The sequence below is a fragment of the Chlorocebus sabaeus genome, chromosome 24, assembly GCF_047675955.1.
Source record: "Chlorocebus sabaeus isolate Y175 chromosome 24, mChlSab1.0.hap1, whole genome shotgun sequence".
In the NCBI taxonomy this organism is placed as follows: Eukaryota; Metazoa; Chordata; class Mammalia; order Primates; family Cercopithecidae; genus Chlorocebus; species Chlorocebus sabaeus.
Genome location: NC_132927.1, coordinates 21877525 through 21901057, shown reverse-complemented (window position 1 = coordinate 21901057; position 23533 = coordinate 21877525). Strand labels below are relative to the sequence as shown.

Genomic DNA, 23533 nt, shown 5'->3' with positions numbered 1-23533 from the left:
AGCTGTATCAGCTGTGTGATTTTTTTCAAGCATACTTAACTTTCCTATGACTCAGTTTCTTCATCTGTAAAATGGATGAATGGTTGTCTCATAAGAAGTTGTCTGGATTAAATAAGTCAATTCAAATAAAATGCTTTCAGTAGTGTCTTGAATAAACACAGAACATACAGTAGCCATTGTTATAGTTAACCTATCCCTCATGCCTAAGATTACTCCCTGGAAGCAAATTAAGTGCTTTTGAGGAGACAGGATCTCCTGTGCCATACTTTCATTCTTTCACCCTACAAATTACCCTTACTCTCAATACAATCATTGATTTCAAAGGAGATCATAAATAACAGCACACAGAAAAACACTGTATCGGAACTGCATAAACAGACTTTTTTTAAAAAAAAACAAAAAAACTTTAAACTCGCAAGGCTTTATTCTCTCCGGCAAGGATACAGAGACTGAATGGTGGCTCCACAAAACCATCAGTGACCCTAGCTCATTCTGTCTTCTCCATCATCCACAGTAAGTGGCTTTCATTCTCGAAGCCATCTCATGAACCAGGAAGACTGCTGAGCTCTAGCTATCATATTCCAGATGGCAGAAAAGGCAAATAAATCCTCTCTCAATCAAACCTGCTCCCATCAAGAACCTTCCTAGAAGTCCCACACAATACTTTCATTGAACTTAGTTGGTCACATCTCCCTGCAAATAAAATTGAAAAATGTAATTTTTTTAGCTGGTTGTGTTGCTGCTCTGAAAACTACTGGAGTTCTATTTCCTTGCTGCAATAATTAAAGAGTGTGAAACCTAGTCTCTATAATCATAAAGAAAAGTGGACAGCAAAAAATCACTCTCAATAATATATTAATGAGCCAGGAGTGGTGGCTCTTTGGAAAGGAGGCCAATGCAGGCAGATCACCTGAGGTCAGGATTTGACACCAGCCCAGCCAACAACTCTCTTTTTGACAGTCCATGAACAAAATGAACCTAAAAAACACATTTACCCTTTAGAAAATCATAGAATTACAGTTGAAAAGGGACTCAAGGTTACTTGATTCACACAGCCTTTTTGGTATTTTATACCCATGATATTACTTTCTCTAACTGATCACCTGGTCTGTATTTAAACCTATGTGAGAACGTAGTATTTCTTGTGGTAATGTACTCTAACCTTAGAAAATTCTGACCTCCTGGTAACAGTGATTGGTCACAAGTGTGGGCATATGATACAAGGCTAATCAAAATCCTGCCCTGAGATTTTTCACACTGAGAAAATCGCTATGGACAGTCATAGAGTGCATGTGTATAAGTGGCTAGCAGCCATGTTCCTCACAATATGGAGAAATCTTGTATGCGATAAGGGAGAATGAAGCTGAAACAAGATAGAGAGAAAGAGAGAAAGACATGGAAGACAGAGTAAAAGAAGAAGATGACAATGTTCAGGTCCGACACGACAGTCTCTGAATTTCGCTCTGTCGCCCAGGCTGGAGTGCAGTGGCGCGATCTCGGCTCACTGCAAGCTCCACCTCCCGGGTTCACGCCATTCTCCTGCCTCAGCCTCTATAGTAGCTGGGACTACATGCCCCGGCGATCACGCCCGGCTAATTTTTTTGTATTTTTAGTAGAGACGGGGTTTCACCATGTTAGCCAGGATAGTCTTGATCTCCTGACCTCGTGATCCGCCCACCTCGGCCTCCCAAAGTGCTGGGATTAGAAGCGTGAGCCACTGAGCCTGGCATGTCTCTGGTTCTTTAAGCAATTTATTTTATAGTGTGACCTATCTCAGTCCTTTCAACAAATCTCCTTTACTACATAAACTAATCTGAGTTAGATTCACCACCTAGGGCAGTTAGTTCTTGGCTGTAAACTTTCAGACTTTTAAAATGTATAAAAAATAAATTTGGATAAGTGGAATTGTAGTATAATTACTGTTCTTTAATGTATTTTGCTTCTTTAAAATAATCATGGGCTTATTTCTATGGCACTTTCTGTGGCAATGCTTCTGCATCTCTCTGATCAGCTTTAATGCCTACCAAAGCACTCATTTGTGTGCTTTAAAAAATAAGGTACCATTTTTTATTTAACCAATGACTTACTGATAAACATTTAATGTTTCATTTCATTAGTATAAATAATACTGCATTTATACTTGCACATATATTATTGTATATTTGTGAAATTATTTAGAATAAATCTCTAAAAGTATAATTGTTTAATCAAAAAAGATACACATTTAAATTTTGATCGTTATTATCACATTTCCCTCTAGAAAAGTTGCAAACATTTACATTCATAGAAACTGCATGGAAGAGGGTCTGCTACTTTATACCCTCACCAGTACCAGGCATTCTCACAGTTTAATCTTTGCCATTATGGTAGTCAAATATGCTGTCTCACTCGTGTTTTTATTTTCACTTCTTCAGTCATTAGAAAGACTGAACATTATTTTACTTTGATTGATCATTTATATTTATTTCTTTTCTCCTCTTCTTCCTACTACATTTCTTCCTCCTCCTTTTTAGAGACTGACATCCTACAACAAACATCATGCTTTAGGATTCATATATCAGACCCAGAACAGAGCAGAGATACAGAGCAGAGACATCAATCACCTCATTTATTCTGAATACTTTTGGTAATGCTGCAAAATATTATATGAGTTTTTTGAATGGCATAACACTTGAGGCTGGGTGCAGTGGCTCATGCCTGTAATCCCAGCACTTTGGGAGGCCAAGGTGGGCAGATCACTTGAGGTCAGTAGTTTTGAGACCAGCCTGGCCAACATGGTGAAACCCTATGTCTACCAAAAATACAAAAATTAGCCAGGCATGGTGGTGTGAGCCTGTATTTCCAGCTACTCCGGAGGCTGAGGCAGGAGAATCACTTGAACTGGGAGGCGAAGATTACAGTGAGCAGAGATCGCACCACCGCACTCTAGCCTGGGCAACACAGCGAGACTTCGTCTCAAACAAACAAACAAACAGAAACATTTGAGACTTTTTCGATAACAAGTGACAAAACTCAACCCAAACTGGCTCAAACATGAAGGGAACATTAGTTTACATAACTAAGAAGTCAAGGGCTATTACTAGGTTCAGTTGCATATTGACCCAGGACTTGGTTTTGCTCTCTTCATATCTTTGACTCTGCTTATTCTGTGTTGACTGTTTTCTCACTTTTCACATGTGGTGGAAAGATGACTATAGAAACTTCTCATATTCTCTCTAGTTCAAGTCCATGAGAAAAAAGTAATCCTGCTTTTCTGGTAACAAATAAGATTCACTGTGAATGGAAAGGCCCAGATTATTTGCCCATCTTTAACCAAACACTGAGACCAGGCAGTATGAAATGCTGATTGATTAAAACCTGGGCACCTATTCCATCCTTAGGGCCAGAGGTGAAGCACCATCTAGAACATTCTAGGACTGAGGGTAGTAAAAGACTGCATTCCAGAAACACAAAATTGAATAGTGTAGCCAAAAAGAGGGTGAAAGAATGCTAGGGAGGCAATCATCAAATTACTATTATATACTCACATTTATTATTGACCAAATGAACTACCAGTCAAAACCCTGATGTCTTTTTCACAAAGGAAATAAGGCCATGACCTCCAATTATCTTTATCAAAAGAAGACTAAATTGTCTACCTCGTCTTCAGGTTACCATTAGTGGAGGTGAAGAACACAGATACTTTGATCTAGAGCCCTAATTAAGAATTTAAGAGGCTAGGTGTGGTGGCTCACACCTGTAATCCCAACACTTTGGGATGCTGAGGCAGGCGGATTCTTGAGACCAGCCTGAGCAATATGGAGAAACCTTGTCTCCTCAAAAAATACAAAAATTAGCCAAGCATGGTGGCATGCACCTGTAGTCCCAGCTACTTAGGAGGCTGAGATGGGAGGATCATTTGAGCCCAGAAGGTCAAGGCTGTGATGAGTCATGATAATGCCACTGCACTCCAGTCAGGGTGATAGAGTGGGAACCTGTCTCAAAAAGAAAAAAAGAAAGTTAAGAATTGGGCCAGGCGTGGTGGCTTACACCTGTAATCCCAACACTTTGGGAGGCTAAGTCGGGAAGATCATTTGAGGTCAAGAATTTGAGACCAGCCTGACCAACATGGTGAAACCCCATCTCTACTAAAAATACAAAAAAGTTAGCCAGGCATGCTTGTGCATGCCTGTAGTCTCAGCTATTTAAAAGGCTGAGGCAGGAGAATCGCTTGAACCCAGGGGGCAGAGGTTGCAGTGAGCCAAGATCGTGCCACTGCACTCTAACCTGGGCAACAGAGCAAAACTCCATCTGCCCCCCCACCAAAAAAAATAGAATTAAAGAGACCTAAATAAATGTGGGAATATATGATGTCTACTGATTACACACAATACTGTTAACATGTCGGTTCTCCCCACATTGACCTACAGATTGAATGGGATCAAGATAATAAATACATCCATCACTCCCAAAAGTTTTCTCGTGCCCCTTTTTAATCTTTCTTTTTTTCTTCCTCCTCTTCTCTTTTCTTCTCTCTCCTTCTGTATTAGTCTGCTTGGCTGCCATAACAAAACACCATAGACTGGGTGGCTTAAACAATAGAAATCTATTTTCTCACAGTTCTAGAAGTTAAATGTCCCAGATAGAGGTGCCGGCCAATTCAGTTCCTGTTAAAGGCTCTCTGCCTGGCTTGCTGAGGTCCACATTCTTGCCACATCCCCTGATGGCCTTTCCTCTGTGGTACGCAGACAGAGAGAATAGTAAGTGATAGAGCCTAAGTGTGGCAAGTAGGACATCTGTGCAAGAAAAGGGGGTGGGGCAGCAATAGCAGGATGGTTAGGCAATAGCAGGGATGTGGATCATATAAACAAATATATTAAAGATGATGGAATCCATTTTTGTCACTGATGGGAAGGAGGGTTACAAATATGAAGAGGAAGAAAACTAGAATGAACCCTGTGGTACTGAATAAGAATGAAGGCTTTGAGGTAAACTTATGGATTTCAAAGAGATACAAAAATAAATACAGATATGAATGCATATATTGTGTATAAGTGTGTATATGTGCACAAAAGAGCCTGGGGGCAGTGACTCCAGTTTGATGAACAATGGGATATTACATAGTTTCAAACTATCTCCCCACAAAATACTTATTTATTACAAAGAGGAAAAGAATAACATTACATTGTTGAATCCTACTGGCTACCACCTTAATCAAGTGATCAAAGTAAGCATCAGTAAGGGAATATAGAAATATCATGTGACAACTGATAGGATACAATGAGAAAACACAGAATTACTTCTATGATATTTATGCCAAAGTTGTATAGCTTGAATCTAATCACGAGGAAACAAATCCTAACTGAGGGATATAGTACTTAATAACTGGCCTATAAATCTTCAAGAATAACAAGGGCACTCACCTTGGCAGCACATATACTAAAACTGGAACAATACAGAGAAGGTTAGCATGGCCCCTGAACATGGATGACACACAAATTTGTGAAGTGTTTCATACTTTTTTAAAAAAGTGTCAAGGCCATGAAAGTCAAGAAAAAACTAAAAAAGAGATATGATAGCTCCATACACCACAGGATTGTGAACCAGATTTTTTGTTATACATGGTATTATTGAGACAATTGGCAAAATTTGATTTGGATCTGGAGACTGGAGGCAGTATAATGCATCGATGTAAATTTCCTGATTTTCATGGTTATTTTGCAGTAATAGGAGAATGTCCTAATTTGTAGGAAATATACAGTACAGTATTTAAGGAATGACCCATTCAAATAGGCTTTTTTTGAGGGTCTTGTACTGTACTTACAACTTTTCTATAAGCTTGAAATTATTTTAAAATTTAAAAAGGGGTCTGGCACGGTGGCTCACATCTATAATCCCAGCACTCTTGAAGGCCAAGGCAGGTGGATCACCTGAGGTCAGGAGTTGGAGACCAGCCTGGCCAACATGGTGAAACCCTCTCTCTGGTGAAAATACAAAAATTAGCTGGGCATGGTGGCATGCACCTATAATCCTAGCTACTTGGGAGGCTGAGGCAGGAGAATCGCTTAAACCCAGGAGGCAGAGGTTGCAGGGAGTTGAGATCCTACCACTGTACTCCAGCCTGGGTAACAGGGCAAGACTTCATCTCAAAATAAATAAATAAATAATAAAATAAAAAATAATTAATTAGTAACTTAATTTTAAAAATTAAAAAGGAGTAAGAAGTCCAGGTGAGCCCAGAAAAGCAAATTTGAAACAAAGCAAGCAAAACAAGCTAGATTGCTTTACTATAACAAAATAACAGGAACTTTCATTTTTCCACTTTCCACTTTTTGCATTTCTTTGTGATAAATCACCCCATATTCTGCCAGGGATATCCATGTGCCTTGAGAACATTTATTATAGCACTTACACAAATGAAAGGAAAAGTTCATATTCACCTTCTGGGAGTCAAAATAGGATCTTAAAGCAAGTCTTGAAAGCTAGGCTTAGTATTTTCTAAATTGATTTACTTCCAAGAACATGTCAGGAAAAAGTCTAAAGGGCTTAGACCATAGGGCAGAGACGGCATGCAGGATGCACTCCTTTTGACTAAGATGGGTAGACCCTGAGGCTTGCTATATAAGGCACAAAATAGCAGTTCTCAAAGTGTGGCCTAGAGACCCCCTGAGGATCCTCAAGACCTTTTCAGGAGATCTGTGAGGTCAAAACTATTTCCATAATGTGCTAAAACGTTTTGTGCTTTTTTCATTCTCACACTGTCATACGTAGAGAGTGGAGTTTTCCAGGGGCTACATTATATATGAAATTCCAACTAACTGAATACAGAAGCAAATATGAGTTACTATTTAAGCTATCTTCTACTTAGCCAGACATTAAAGGGAATTGCAAAAACATAAAATAATGCCACTTTTTTCATCAATGGTGTTTTTTTTTGAAAAATATATTTCATAAGATATGGTATGTACTATAATGAATATCATTAAAATTTCTGCTTTAATTTCTTATATGGCAAATATTGATAACTATAACCCAAACAAATCAAATTTATTTAGGGTCCTCGAAAATTTCTACAAGTATAAAGGAGTCATGAAACCAAGTGGGTTGAGAATTGCTAACATAGAAGCAGAAAGTCTATCCCTTCCAGGTTAAAGTGTTATAAAAGAAAAAAAAGAAGAAAAAGCTACAGCCAAGAAGTCAGTTACTTGGATTCTCCTATCTCTCTCTCCCTATGCCCCTGTACTTCTGCTCAAACCTTAAGTGAGTTTATAAACATCCAGATAGGTATGGGAAAGTCAAGAATATTGAGACTAACACATATTAGAAGAAGGCTGAAAATAAGAATTCTCACATTTTGTGTGTGCGTGCCATGGACCACCTTTGGAGGTCTGATAAAAACATATGGATCCTGGCCAGGCACGGTGGCTCACGCCTATAATCCCAGCACTTTGGGAGGCCAAGGTGGGCGGATCACAAGGTCAGGAGATGGAGACCATCCTGGCTAACATGGTGAAACCCCGTCTCTACTAAAAATACAAAAAAAAAATTAGCCAGGCATGGTGGTGGGCACCTGTAGCCCCAGCTACTTGGGAGGCTGAGGCAGGAGAATGGCATGAACCCGGGAAACGGAGCTTGCAGTGAGCCGAGATCGCGCTACTGCACTCCAGCCTAGGCGACAGAGTGAGACTCCGTCTCAAAAAAAAAAAAAAAAAAAAAATGGATCCATGCTTAGAATGTTTTTATATTCATAAAAGAAAATACACAGAATTCAAAAAAACAATATGCTGAGATACATTTCTATTCATATGCCCCAAAAAATGTCCTGCACATGACTACTTCCAAAATGGCACAAAAAAAAAAAAAAATGATGCAATAGCAACTTCAGGTGGCTATGGATAAATAAGCCTGGAACAAGACCCCTGGAACATACCTCTTCCCTATGGCCAGTCCTTTTCAAAATGCACAGGAGCCACCTATGCCCCATGGAATGGATACAGAAGTATAAGAAACTTGGGATTTTTTTAAAAAAAAAAAAAGAAGAAGAAGAAGAAGCCATAATGTGGGGATACTTCGACACCTCCAAATAGCTTGGACCATGTACTCTAACAGCCGACTTCAGCATGTCACCGCCTGCAGACTTTAGCCTATCAGCACCCCCGCTGTGGGGGATGCTGATAATGGGAGAGACTATGCATGTGTGGGGACAGGAGGCATACGGGTGATCTCTGTACTTTCCTCTCAATTTTGCTGTGAACCTAAAACTGCTTTAAAAAAAATTTTTTTTTAATGTTCACCATTGCTCCTGTTGCTCATCCCTGAGTCTATCTAGACATTTGGAATCACAAGACTAGAATAGGTGAACAGGTATCACTATACAGGTTCTCAAAGCTATCCACAAGTCCAGAGGCTTGTCTTCACTGACCACTCCCATATAATAGCTCAAGTGGAAGAGAATGAGATCCTATGGACATGAGCAATCATCATCTTGGATAAGATGCTCCATGCCCCAGATAAGAAACAACATTCATGAGCATAACTTCCTGGTCCCCACAAATGGCATCGAGTTATTCAGGAAAGTCCAAAGTTTTGGCTTTACACAGGAATTTGTAGTTCTTCACAATTAGTCAAGGTAAATTTATCAATCAGGGTTATTTTTACTATAAACAACATTGCTAGTTACATAGTTGACATTCTGCTATTTACAGGTTTCTAGGGAAATATAATTAGAAAGTTAATCCAAGGTAAATTTTGTCCACACAGAAAAAGAAAGGGTTTTGCTAACCTTTACACATTCTTTCTCTGTACCTTTTCCCAACATTGCATTAAACACCCTTGAAGCCACTAAAAAAGGTGAAAACTCACATCAAGACCAAAACCTAAGACTAACATAACAGATATTTCAATGCTGGATCTGGGATAAACAATACTTAGTATAAGACAGACGGAATTTTTCTGTGAAAAGCACTTACACTCTGCTTCATGAAACAGAGATTGCCTGACAAGGAGTTAGAAAATAATGCATACTTCACTACTATCTGTTTCCGAAGTCAGGGATATGGTATCTCCACCAACCAGAAATTTAGAATGCTATTCTTCTTTTTAAAAAGGGCCAATCCATGAGTTGACTGTGTCTCTCCTCCATAATGTTGGGAGACAATTCTCCAATGGTCTCTTGTGTTTCTGTATGTCTCATGAAGAGGAACTGACAGCTTTTGTTCCAGACTATCTTTTCAAGGATGTTTGTATGGCAATCTCAGAAGATAAAAAGTTGAGTCTCCCTCTAAAGCAGAGCATATATTTGTTTCCTGACCACGATAGTAAATGTGTCTCTAATGAAATATTTTCATGAAAACTGACCTAATAGAAAAGAAATATCACAGACCTCACTTTTAGGAGCAAGGAAGCTAATAAATAAGCTGATTTTTTTTTTTTTTTTTTTTTAATCCCAGAAAGTTTCAGGAATTGGAGGCTCCAGATACATCTGAAGGCAAAGTGTAGAGCTGAGCTTAAAACAGAAGAAATAGTTGAAAGTCTGTATTTAAAAAAACAAAAAATCATTTCTCAGTCCTCTTTCCTTAGCCCAAAATTTGGGGACACTTTTTGCAGCTGAGGGATTAGTTATTATCTGAGAACAGGTGATTAATTGAAAGTCTTTATACTAAAAGGTGACAACCCTAACCCTTTTCCCCAGTTTGCCTCACAGAACACCAGTTTTATGCTCTGTTTGCCTCTCCTGGTCCTTTCTCTGCCATTCTCTCCCTGGCTCTGAGAAACTGACTTTTGTGGACTGTATCAACTAGGTTCCCTTAGTCTCTGGCTTGCATTTGGACTCAGCCAATGAGAGCCACCAGCATAAGATCACAGGGTAAAACGAGAGATGAGTTTAGCTTTTATTCTCTTTCTCACCTTCCCCTGCAATTTTTGGCAGTGACTGCAGTTCTCTCCTTTCAGATACGGCAACTGTTGGACGCCTCTCCACACCACTACAGATTACTCCAGGTTCCAGTATACGGTTAGGCCTAGGAGAGGTAATGGCTTTCTGCTGTTTTTAGTCCTGTAGCGTTTACCATCTCTTGATTGTTCCTGTTTGTGAAGGTTTGTAATGTTTCCCTCACTAAACTCTCTTCAAGGAATCCTTTCATTGCTCTTCGCAGTTTCCCCTTTGAGTGATCCATCTGTTTCTTTCTTTTTTTTTTTTTTTTTTTTTTTTTTTTTGGTGAGACAGAGATTTACTCTTGTTGCCCAGGCTGGAGTGCAATGGCATGATCTCAGCTCACCGCATCCTATGCCTCCCAGGTTCAAGCGATTCTCCTGCCTCAGCCTCCCAAGTAGCTGGGATTACAGGCATGTGCCACCACACCTGGCTAATTTTGTATTGTTAGTAGAGACGAGGTTTCACCGTGTTGCCCAGGCTGATCTTGAATTCCTGATCTCAGGTGATCTGCCCGCCTCGGTCTCCCAAAGTGCTGGGATTACAGGCATGAGCCCGGCCAGATCCATCTGTTTCTTATAGGCCCACACAGTCACACACCCTCTGGCAATTTTGCAGGATGCTTCTACTGGACTACCTGAACAAGTCCAAGAGAAAGACCTACAGAGGTTTATTTCTAATCAAAAGGGAAAAGCATGAACAAATGCCCATAAGCATGAAGGAGTTAATTGTGTTCCAGGAACTAAGGGCTAGTAGGTGTTACATGTAGGGTGGGAAGTGAATGAAGAGTAGGCCCAGAAAGAGACAAATGCCAACTCAAAAGAGTATCTTGTAACTCACATCAAGGATCTTGAAGTTTACACTATAGGCTCTGCAGAAGCACTGAAGGATTTGAAGTTTGAATTTCAATCAATGCTGGAATAAAAATGAAGGAAAATGTAGGCAAGGCTAGAAGATGGAAGACATGAAGACGTGACAGAGACAAACAACTGCAATGGTTTCAATGAGAAATATTGAAGGCCATGATTCAGACTGTGGTATGGAATGGAGGAAATGGACAAAAAAATTAGCAGCTACTGGGAGGCAGAATAGGTGAATGAGGGAATAGGGGGGAAACAGTCCCGACTGGCTCTTGAGCCTCTTACTTAATCATGGATAAACAGCCTTTCACTGAGATAAAGTGTAGAAGATGACAGAATTTAAGAATGAGATTCACTGGGGGAAGGAAGGAGGTGAGGTGGGAACAATGATAAAGAGTTCTATTCTGAACAAGTTGAGCTGGAAATAGCTGTGGGAAATGTGGGTGAAATTGTCCCTGAGGTGCAAGGAAAGAGCTTCCCTTCAACCAACTGGTCAGTGTAGAGGGCAATGAACTATGAGTTTTCCCCTCCCTCAATGAGGGGAAGCAAATCCAAATCCACAGCAAAAGAAAAATGTAAACAAACAAACAAGCAAACGAACAAAAACAGAGCAAATCTGCCCTTGATTTTAGTATGGTAGTAGGCAACTGCCAAGACCAGAATAAAGGCTCCCTGTGTAGATACCCATTCGACCACAAGATGGCATCAGAGCTTGTGATGCATGAGAGCCCTAGTAAGACCTACCTCAGTGCAGCAAAGCCATCGCTAAATAGTTTTTGTTAGCAAGGAAGGGTTATTCACTGGCAAAAACAAAACAAACCCCAAAAAAAATGACTGAAAAGAGACATTTGGAATATTCTAAAACAAATTATACAGACTATACAGTATGCTCTAGGAGCTGGGAATATGGCAGGTGATAAGCCCTACTAGAGTCAAGCAGGAGCCTGTTTAAATTGGACATTAAGCCTGTGGGATAGCAGGTGTCACATAAGCAGACAACTTCAATATAAACCACAAGGTTGACCTGGTGCAGTGGCTCACACCTGTAACCCCAGCACTTTGGGAGGCCGAGGCAGGCGGATCACTTGAGGTGAGGAGTTTGAGACCAGCCTGGCCAACATGGTGAAACCCCGTCTCTGCTAAATGCAAAAAATAAAAATAAAAAAATTAGCCAGGTGTGGTGGAGGGCACCTGTAATCCCAGCTACTCAGGAGGCTCAGGCAGGAGAATCGCTTGAACCCACGAAGCAAATGTTCTAATGAGCCAAGATCGTGCCACTGCACTCCAGCCTGGACAAGAGTGAGACTCTATCTCAAAAAAATAAATAAATAAAAATTAAACCACAAAGTATGAAAGGTGATCCTGAAGTTAGGTCAATTGGCATAACAATCAGAAACAAGAACAAAAACACTAGCAGGTTTATGTATCACCAGGCATGACCTCAGGCCTCACCCCAGGTGGTTGTTGAAGAGGTCCAGATATCCTCAGGTCAAATATTAGATTAGACCTGGGCATTCTGCGCTCTTGGCCTTTAATAAATACCCCCGCAAACACTGCAGTTCAGTTCAGTCACTCACTGTGGAGCTAGATGAGTTAGCAAGAAAAAAACCATGTCAGTGCTGGCATCTCATTCCTTCTTCCCCAAAATTATATGTCCTAGTCGTCATCTCAGCATGGAGAGGAGATGGAAGCAGCAGAGGTAGAGTGAGACTTATGGCATTTCCCCCAAGATTGGGAGGGGGATATAATATTGAGATTTCTTTGAGAGGCAGGAATCTGCAGGGGCAGAGTAGGTCAATATATTTTCAAAGCAGCCACTACTTAGAGAGAGAGAGATTTGACATACCACACTCAAAAGCAGGAACTGGGAAAATCAAGCCATCTCCTATGTATTTCCTAATAATTTGAGACTCTTTAATAAAAGAATTCCATTTCTTTGAATTCAAGCTAGCTTCAGTATGCCTTTTGTACCTATTAGTATGAACTTATATGGGAAAACACAACAAACTTTATAAAGTCACATCCTATAAATCATTGATGCCCCCACCTCCCCAGCCCACTTCACTTTTAGTTGTAACCGAAATACTAGTTATAATAGGCATTACAGACATAGTTACTATTGATACCACCAGGCCTCCCATATCACCCCAACCTCAGCCTACATGCAATTGAACTATCAATAACTATTTCATCAACTTTCAAGTTGCCTAGATATGGGCCATATCTCTGAATCATTTATACTCTAATATGTCACATGGCTACCTCCAAACCTTCCAGTTCTATTTGCTTAATTCTTACTGTCTTCAAGCTCCTCAAGACCTCTTGTCTCTTGATCCTTCTATAATAATATTCCTAATAGCCTTCTCTTGCCTTTATTTTTATTACCATTCATCCAAAAATTTAAAAAATATAGTCTATCGTTTGAACTACTCACGTAACTACATCTTTATAACTCCTCTGTATTCTTTTCATTCTGCTATATCCATTCCAAAATAACTCTCGGCCTGGATTAATATTTTCCCTTACAAAATTTATTAGAAATAAAAATAGTCAATCCTGCAAACTGGTGCAACTACAAATCCCAACCCCAACTTTAGCTCAATTCTCAACATACTATAGCAATCTTTCTGTTTCTCTCAAGATAGTTCTCTCCCATTTTCTAACAACAGGTGTTCCAAAATTGAACTACTCTTTTCACCAAGCAATCATTGTGAAGATTAAATACTTCAATACCTGCTAACTTGATTTTAGCCAATGATTTCTCTTCCTTACATCAGTGATAAAAATATAGGTCATGGAGAAGAGTTTAACATGAAGACCATTTCCTACCTAAAAAACTCATGTGTAGGCCAGGCGCAGTGGCTCAAGCCTGTAATCCCAGCACTTTGGGAGGCCAAGGAGGGCGAATCACGAGGTCAGGCATTCGAGAACAGCTTGGCCAAAATGATGAAACCCTGTCTGTACTAAAAATACAAAAAATCAGCCAGGCACAGTGGCGGGAGCCTGTAATCCCACCTACTCAGGAGACTGAGGCAGGAGAATCGCTTGAACCTGGGAGGTGGAGATTGCAGTGAGCCGAGATCACGCCACTGCACTCCAGCGCTGATGACAGAGTGAGACTCCATCTCAAACAAACAAACAAACAAACAAACAAAAACTCATGCGCATCTCTACCAATAGTTCCTCCCAGCTATTCATTCTAAAAGAAATGTCCCTCCATTTGTAAAAGGCTGGCAGGGCACGGTGGCTCACACCCATAATCCCAGCACTTTGGGAGACTGAGGCAGACGGATCACTAGGTCAGGTGTTTGAGACAAGTCTGGCCAACATGGTGAAACCCCATCTCTACTAAAAATACAAAAAATTAGCCCAGTGTGGTGGCAGGCACCTACAATCCCAGCTACGCAGGAGGCTAAAGCAGAAGAATCACTTGAACCCAGGAGGCAGAGGTTGCAGTGAGCTGAGACCGTGCCACTGCACTCCAGTCTGGGCAACAGAGAGAGACTGTCTTAAAACAAAAGCTAACAATTCATTAATCTTTGCTCAAAGAAAAAAAAAAAAATCTCAGCTAAGTCAAAGGCAAGTCTTTCCAACTCTGCAGACAAATATTTCCTTAGTCCTAGCTGGTCTAAGCTCTTTCTCTCTCCTTCCTTTTACGTATTTCTTGGGGAACAAATATCTTTGTGTTTGTCTCTAGGCACTCACCTCTTGATTATACTCTGATACCATAACCAAGCTTCTGCCCTACAAACCTGTTGTCCCCAAGGCCCCATGATCGCCAAGCTCAAAGAGTATACTTTAACCTTTATTACATTTGTCTTTTGGGCAGCATTTGACATTAGAGACAAAATGTTTCCAAATTGCAAATCTGTAACAATAATAACAACAACTACTATATACTATGTACCTAAAGTGCTAAGTGTTTTATACATGTTACCTTATTTAAGCCTCACAACGATTCCATCTCATTAATGAGGAAATGCAGGTAAACTAACTTGCCAATAGATATACAGAGAGTAAGAGAAAGAACTCAGATCTGGAATCAGGGCTGACTCTAAAATCCATTCCCTTAATGACTACGCTATTTTCAGACCTATGTAGCATGCTGCCTACTGGCCAGTCCCTCTTGGATTACAAAGTAAATTCTAAATGACCAAGCCTGAAACTAAACATATCTTCTTAACCCCAAATAAACCCTTTTTCCAGTATTACCTACTTCTCTAAATGGTACCATTATCCACCAGAATGTCCAAATCAGAAACAAGAAAGTTTTCTTTAAAAATTTCCCTCTTCCAAGTCCTACATCAAATTGATCATTTAATTCTGTCAACTACATTCCCTTAACTTCTCTCCAATCTGCCCATCCTTACTTTCAGAGCTTTGGGTTAGGCCCTCTATATGTCTCACCATGAAAACTACAAAAATTTCTGAGACAGAATTATCATCTAGAATGCCATCCACTTCTAATCAATTCTCCACACACTATCAAAGTGATCATTCTAAAACTCAAATGTTGGTGAGAATGTGAACAACCTGGATCTCTCGCATACTGCTGCTGGTGGGAATGTAAAATGGTATAGCCACTCTGGAAAATAATTTAACAGTTTTTTTAAAACACTAAATACTTCTCATGTTACCCAGAAATTGCCATCCTGAGCATTTATCCCAGAGAAACAAAACTTAAGTCCGCATAAAATCTTACATATGATTTTTCATTACAGTTGTATTTGTAATAGCAAAAAAACTGGAAATAATCAAAATGTCCATCTGTAGATGAATGGTTAAACAAATTGTGGGTACATCTGTAAATAAAAGGAAACTATCAAAACTACTGATATACACAACTTGGATGCAAGGGCATTATACTAAGTGGGGAAAAAAGCGCCAATCTCAAAAGGTTACATGTATAATGATGGATGCAAAGGCATTATACTAAGTGGGGGAAAAAAGCGCCAATCTCAAAAGGTAACATGTATAATGATTTTGCTTACACAACTTTCTTGAAATGACAATATTAGAGATTAAAAAAAAAAAGAAAAAAGAAAAAACAATTAGGGCTGGGCGCGGTGGTTCATGCCTGCCATTCCAGTACTTTGTAAGGCCAAAGTGGGGGATGACTTGAGGCCAGAAGTCTGAGACCAGCCTGGGCAACATGGCAAAACCCCGTCTCTACTAAATATACAAAAATTAGCTGGGCCTGGTGGTGCACACCTGTAGTGCGAGCTACTTGGGTGGCTGAGGCACAAGAATCACTTGAACCCAGGAGGCAGAGGTTGTAGTGAGTCAAGATGGCTCTGGAAAATAGCCAAAAGTCTACAGCAACCAAGAAAATGCTGAACCAAGAAAGTGGGCAGACCACTTGAGTCTGGGAGTTCCAGACCAGCCTGGACAATACAGCAAAACTCTATCCCTACCAAAATAAAATACAAAAACTAGCCAGGCATTGTGGCACATGCCTATAGTCCCAGCTACTTAGGAAGCTGAGGTAGGGGAGTTAACTTATACTGCGAGGTCAAGGCTGCAGTGATTCATGATTGTGCCACTGCACTCCAGCCTGGGTGACAGAGTGAGGCTCTGTCTCAAAAAAAAAAAAGAGCAACTTACTATCTAAAGCCATCTGCAGATTCCGTCAAAATGTCAATGACATTCTTCACAGAAATAGAAAAAAAAAATCCTAAAATTTGTATAGAACCACAAAAAACAAAGCCATCCTGAGCACAAAGTTGGAGATTTCACACTACCTGATTGTAAAATATACTACAAAGCTGTAGTAACCAAAACAGCATAGTACTGGCATAAAAACAGACACACAGACCAATGGAACAAAATAGAAAACGCAGAAATTAATTCACATATCTACAATCTACAGTCAACTAAACTTTGACACAGATGCCAAGAAAACTCATTGGGAGAAAGGACAGTCTCTTCAATAAATGGTCTTGGGAAAACTGCATCTCCGTATGCAGAAGAACAAAATTAGACTTCATCTTTTACCCTATACAAAAATCTACTCAAAATGGATAAAATACATAAATGGAAGACCTGAAAATATAAAACTACTAGAAGAAAACGTAGGTGAACTGCTTCAGAACATTGGTCTGGGAAAATATTTTATAAGCCCTCAAAAGTAAAGGCAATAAAAGTAAAAATAAATAAATGAGATTATATATAACTAAAAAGCAATCAACAGAATGAAAAGACAAACCAGAAAATGAGAGAAAATATTTGCAAATGACTCATGTGACAAGTGATTAATACCCAGAATATACAAGAAACTCAAACACCTCAATAGCACAAAAATACAATCTGATTTTTAAATGAGTAAACGATCTGAACAGACATTTCTTAAAAGATACATAGTAGGCCGGGCGCAGTGGCTCAAGCCTGTAATCACAGCACTTTGGGAGGCTGAGACGGGCGGATCACGAGGTCAGGAAATCGAGACCATCCTGGCAAACACAGTGAAACCCCGTCTCTACTAAAAAAATACAAAAAACTAGCTGGGTGAGGTGGCGGGCACCTGTAGTCCCAGCTACTCGGGAGGCTGAGGCAGGAGAATGGCGTAAACCCAGGAGGCGGAGCTTGCAGTGAGCTGAGATCCGGCCACTGCACTCCAGCCTGGGCGACAGAGCGAGACTCCGTCTCAAAAAAAAAAAAAAACATAAAAATGGTAGGCGGGGCACAGTGTCTCACACCTGTAATCCAGCACTTTGGGAGGCCAAGGCAGGCAGATCACTTGAGGCCAGGAGTTCAAAACCAGCCTGGCCAACATGGTGAAACCTGATCTCTTCTAGGAAAAAATACAAAAATTAGCCAGGCGTAGTGACACGCACCTGCAGTCCCAGCTACTTGGGAGGCTGAGGCAGGAGAAATGTTTGAACCTGGGAGGTGGAGGCTGTAGTGTGCTGAGATCGTGCAACTGCACTCCAGCCTGGGCAACAGAGCAAGAGTGAGAGAGAGAGAGAGAGAGAGAAAGAGAGAGAGAGAGCGCCAAAAAACACATGACAAAATGCCCAACATCATTAATCATTGGGGAAATGCAAATAAAAAGCACCATGAGGTTTTATTTCACCCCAGTTAGAATGGCTACAATCAAAAAGACAAAAAAAAAAAAAAACAGATTCTGACACGGATGTGGAGGAAAGGAAATTCTGTTGGTGGAAATGTAAACTAGTAGAGCCACTGTTGAAAATGTTACAGAGGTTTCTAAAACAACTACAAACAGAAGTACCATATGATCCAGCAGTCCCACTACTGGGCATTTATCCAAAGGAAAGGGAATTAGTATATCTAAGAGACAACTGTACTTGCAAGTTTATTACAGCACTATTCACAATGGCCAAGATTTAGAATCCACCTAGGGGTTCAACAACAAATGAATGGATAAAGAAAATGTGGTATATACAAATGGAATACTATTAAACTATAAAAAATGAATGAAATCTTGTCATTTGCAATAACATAGACGGAGCTGGAAGACATTATGTTCAATAAAATAAGCCAGAAACAAAACATTAAACACCACATGTTCTCACTTATATATGGAAGCTAAAAAATTTGATCTCATAGAAGTAAAAAGTGGAATACAGGATACTAGAGGCTGGGAATGATAGGGAGAAGGGAGGATTGAGGAGAGATTTGTTAAAGGTTATAAAATTACAGCTAGATGAGAAGAATAAGTTCTAGTGTTCTGCATCACTGTAGGATGACTATAGTTAATAAGAATATAATTTCAGGCCACATATGGTGGCTCACACTTGTAATCCCAGCACTTTGGGAGGCCGAGAAGGGTGGATCGCTTGAGCCCAGAAATTTGAAACCAGCCTAGGAAACATGGTGAAATCCCATCACTACCAAAAAATACGAAATTTACCTGGGCATGATGGTACGTGCCTGAAGTCCCAGCTACTCCTGAGGCTGAGCTGGAAGGATCCTTTGAGCCTGGGAGGCAGAGACTGCAGTGAGCCAAGATTGTGCCACTGCACTCTAGCCTGGGTGACAGAGACCCTGTCTCAAAAAAAAAAAAAAAAAAAAAAAGAAAAGAAAAAAGAAAAAAAAGAAATATAATTTCAAACAGCAAAAAGAAAGATACTGAATGTTTCCAACACCAGAAAAAGATAAATGTTTGAGATCATGCATATGCTAATTAACCAGATCTGATCACTACGCATTATATGTATAAAAACAACACTGTGTACCCCATGAACATGTATAATAACTATTTGTCAATTAAAAAAGTAAAAAGAGGAAATGTTCTTGTACAAAAGCTTTGCAGCATTTTTGATTGCCCTTATTGACCTCCCACCCCATGGGAAAACAGCCTGTTGCATGACGAAAGTGATGCCACCTTGAAGTGAAACTGCCATGATGACCATGATGACTTCTGCAGCAAGGTCTTTAAGAATGCCTGTAACATAGACAACTTCTCATAAATAAACAATCCCTGTAGCATAAATAAAGATACTTATCTAATCTCCCCAGTGGTCACGTTTCGCAAGAAAGTCTGAAGCATGATGAGCTACACAAATCTTTACCCTAAAAGCTTGCTTTACAAAGGATATTTTCTGGAGGGCAGGTAGAGGGATCCACCATCTCATGCCCACCCAACACATTGCTTCTGTTCATAAGTCCTATTAAATGTTTCTTTCTGAAGAACTGGACTTTTCAGCTTGCTTTCTTCAGCATTTCAGCACCTTTGGCAGCAGTCTTGAAGACAGCACCCTATCTTCAAGGTTCCAGTGTGGGACCTTGGTCCCTGGTTGTGGAGGAAGCACAGACCTTATGCCTAGAGAATTGTGTGTGTTTGTCTGTTCTAACTTATTTGGCAGTATATTAGTCTGGATTCTTCAGAGAAACACAACCAACAGGAAAGAGAGGGAATGAGAGAGAGAGAGAGAGAGAGAAGAAAAAAGAAAGAGAGAGATTGATTTACTCTAAGGAATTGGCTCATTGAAGTATGGAAGGCTAAGAAATCCAAGATCTGCATCACTAAACTAGTGACCCAGGAGAGTCAATGATATAGTTCCAGTCCAAGTGTATTAGTCTGTTCTCACAATGCCAATAAAGATATACCCCAAACTGGGTAATTTATAAAAGAAAGGGGCTTAATTGACTCACAGGTCAGCATGGCTGGAGAGACCTCAGAAAACTTACAATCTTGGTGGAATGGGAAGCAAACACATCCTTCTTCACATGGCAGTGGCAAGGAGAAGTGTTGAGCAAAAAGGAGAAGAGCCCCTTATAAAACCATTGGCTATCATGAGAACTCACTATCACAAGAACAAGCATGGGGCAACCGCCCCCATGATTCAATTACCTCCCACCAGGTCCTTCCCATGACACGTGGGGATTATGGGAACTACAATTCCAGATTAGATTTTGATGGAGACACAGCCAAACCATATCATCCACTATTAAGGTCTAAGAAACAGGAGAGCCAATGGTGTAAGTTCTAGTCCAAGAATGAGTCCAAAGGCAAAAGACTAAATGTCCTAGCTCAAATATATTCTGGCCAAAAGAAAGAATTCTGTCTTACTCAGCCTTTTATTCTATTAAAGCCTTCAACAGATTGGATGAGGCTCATCCATGTTGAGAAGAGCAATCTGCTTTACTCTGTCCAATCCAAAAATTAATCTCATTCAGAAACACCCTCACAGACAAACTAAGAAAAAAATGTTTAACCAAACATCTGGCAATCCATGATACAGTCATATTGACACATAAAATTTACCATCACAGAGCACTATTTGAAAGAATGATACAAGGCACCTGACTTTCTTTTATATAACTTGAAACCTATTCAGCGTGAAAAAAAAACAGCTACACAGAAGACATTCTTCAAAAACATTATAAGACAAATGGACAACATGCTGCCACCTAGGGCAAAGAATTACAATTGAGGCAAATAATGGATGCAGTGAAAGCCTGCAAGGAAAAGCTGGGTAGAGTTTCTTCGGGAAATTATTCAAAAGTGTCTCCATATGCTGAGGAATTTAGAAGCTATGCACATGCCTAGGGCAGGATGCATATTCAAAAACAATCTATAAAGACTGTAAGTTTTTAATTCTTGCTTATCTTTGGGCTCAGCACAAGTAGGGAGTGAAGGTTTAGGCAGGGTTATAAATGACCTCGCTAAGTACTGAAAGCATGCTGTAACACACAGTCAATCTTCAAAGGTTGGAAGACGGATTTTTGTTTCTTTTATTATTTTATTCTATTCTAGTGTAGCTCCTGGTGTTCAGGAAAATATCTATCAAAGCACTAGCTGAACACAAGCTAAAGGAACAGAGACTTCGGAGACCACACATGACAAAGAATACAGACTTTACAAAGATCATACAGAAAAGACACTAAACAAGCAAACAACTGTATTTCACAGGAAGCAACAACAATGACAACAACAAATCCTGAGAAGGGAGAAGAATCTGATGTCCAGAGTTAGCATATTTTAATATTCAAATGTCCAGTTTCCAGCAAAAACGTTATGAAGCATGCAAAGAAACTAGAAAGTACAGTTTATTTACAGAAGAAATTAATATAAGCTCTCCCTAAGGAAAAACAAACCCTGAACATATTAGACAAAAATTTAAAATCAACTGTCTTAAATATGCTCAGAGAGGTAAAGGAAACCACAGACAAAGAGTTAAAGGAAACCAGAAGAATGATGTCTTAACAATAGAAAATATCAACAAAGATAGAAATTATGAAAAGAAACCAAGTAGAAACTGTGAAGCTAAAAAATACAATAACTGAAATGAAAATTCACTACAGGGTTACAATAGCAGATTTGAGCAGGCAGAATAAAGAAACAGTGAACTTACAACTGTCAACTAAAATCAAAATTATCCAGACCAAGTAGTATAAAGAAAAAAGAATGACCAGGCATGGTGGCTCACACCTGTAATCTCAGCACTGTGGGAGGCTGAGACAGGAGAATTGCTTGAGCCCGGGAGTTCAAGACCATAGTAAGACTCTGTCTTTACAAAAATTTTTTAAAAAACATGTTAGCTGGGTATCGTGGTATGTGTCTGTAGTTTGAGCTACTTGGGAGGCTAAGGTGGAAAGACCTCTTGAGCACAGGCGTTCATGAGGCAGTGAACCATAATTCTCCTTGTCAGCCTGGGTGACAGAAACAGACTCTGTCTCAAAAATTTAAAAAAACGAAAAAACTGAAGAATAATTATTGGAGTCTTAAAAAATCTATGGGAATAATCAAGAGTACCACCATACACATTACAGGAGTCCCAGAAGGAGAAGAAAAATAAAACAGTGCAAAAAAAAGGTTGAAGAAATAACCAAAAACTGACCAGATTTGGTAAAAGACAGGAACCTATGCACCCAAGAATCTCAACAAACTCCAAGAAGGATAAATATAAACAGTTCCACACTGAGACACATTATAATCAAATTGTCAAAAGACAAAGACAAAAAAAAAAAAATCTTAAAAGCAGTGAGAGGAGAGATTTGTCACATACAAGTGATTCTCTACAAGAGCATCTGATTTCTCATCAGAAACTATGTAGGAAAGAAGGCAGTGGGATAACATAGTCAAAGTGCTGAAAGAAAAAGACTATCTACCAAGAATTCTATATTCAGCAAAGTGTCCTTCCAAAATGATGGAGAAATTAAGACATTAGCATGTAAATAAAAGCTGAAGGAGTTTGTCACAAGTAGACCTATACTATAAGAAATACTAAAGGGAGTTCTTCAGGCTTAAATGAAAGAAAACTAGACAGTAACTAAAAGCTCTAAGAAGAAATCAAAAGGTTAGATAAATATAACTACATCAGTAAATACAAAAGCCAGGATCGCTATATTTTTGGTGTGTGGTTCCCCTTTTTTTATATGATTTAAAAGACAAGTGCATAAAATAATTACAAATCTATCTTAATGAACACACGATGTATATAGATGTAATTGGTAATGATAGAAACATACAGGAGAGGACTCAGCTGTTTAGAAGCAGAGTTTTTGTATGCTATTGAAACTAAGTTGGTATCAATTCAAACTAGGGTATTATAGATTTAGGTGGAAATAACCCAAATGTCAATGGAGTAACAGATAAATAAAACGTGGTACACACACACACACACACAATATGGAATACTGTCAGCCATAAAAAGGAATCAAGTACTGATATACAATGTACAATTTTTGAGGTATATAAACCTCAGAAAAAAACTGTGAAGGAAGTTATACATAAAAGGTCCATAATGTAATATTGTATGATTCCATTTATATGAAATATCCAAATACGTAAATTCATAGAGACAGGAAGAAGACTGGTGTTTGCCTAGGACTGTGTGGAGGGGACAAGAGAGAGTGACTGCTTAAGGGGTATGAGATTTCCTTTTAGGATGATAAAAAATGTTTTATAGGTGGTGGTTGCAGAGCATTGTGAATGCATTAAATGTCATTGACTCGTGCACTTTAAAATGGTTATTTTAAGTGAACTTTACCTTAGGTTTTTTTTTAATTAAAAGTCCTGACCATGCAGAAACATGAAAATGTTCATATTGTATTACAATCATACACCATAGGCAGCTTTTTTTTAAAAGAGGAAACAGAAAATAACAGCATGCACTGCACAAAGTAATGTTCAGTAACACTTTTAAAGCTTTTTGTTTTAGTTAATTGTAGTTTTGTATATTTATTAGGTTACAATGTACAATATTTCCTACTGTGGGTTGCAAAAAAAAAAAAAAAAAAAAAAAAAATTGGAAAGCCCTGAAAATAAAATCCTGCTGCCACACTCTTTTCATTA

The 23533-nt window shown here is 39.3% G+C and overlaps 1 long non-coding RNA gene and 1 other non-coding gene across 2 annotated transcripts in view; one reads left to right on the top strand and one right to left on the bottom strand.

The window, feature by feature from the left end:
• The window catches only part of LOC140710089 (uncharacterized), a 153030-nt gene that overhangs the window by 124775 nt on the left and 4722 nt on the right, over window positions 1-23533 (bottom strand). Inside the window, exon 2 of the long non-coding RNA XR_012090953.1 lies at window positions 18644-18777. This is a non-coding gene — a long non-coding RNA (uncharacterized lncRNA). The remainder of the gene's footprint in view (window positions 1-18643; window positions 18778-23533) is intronic.
• Window positions 5395-5501, top strand: LOC119622815 (U6 spliceosomal RNA). Its single transcript, XR_005239367.2, has one exon. It is a non-coding gene; the product is annotated as a U6 spliceosomal RNA (small nuclear RNA).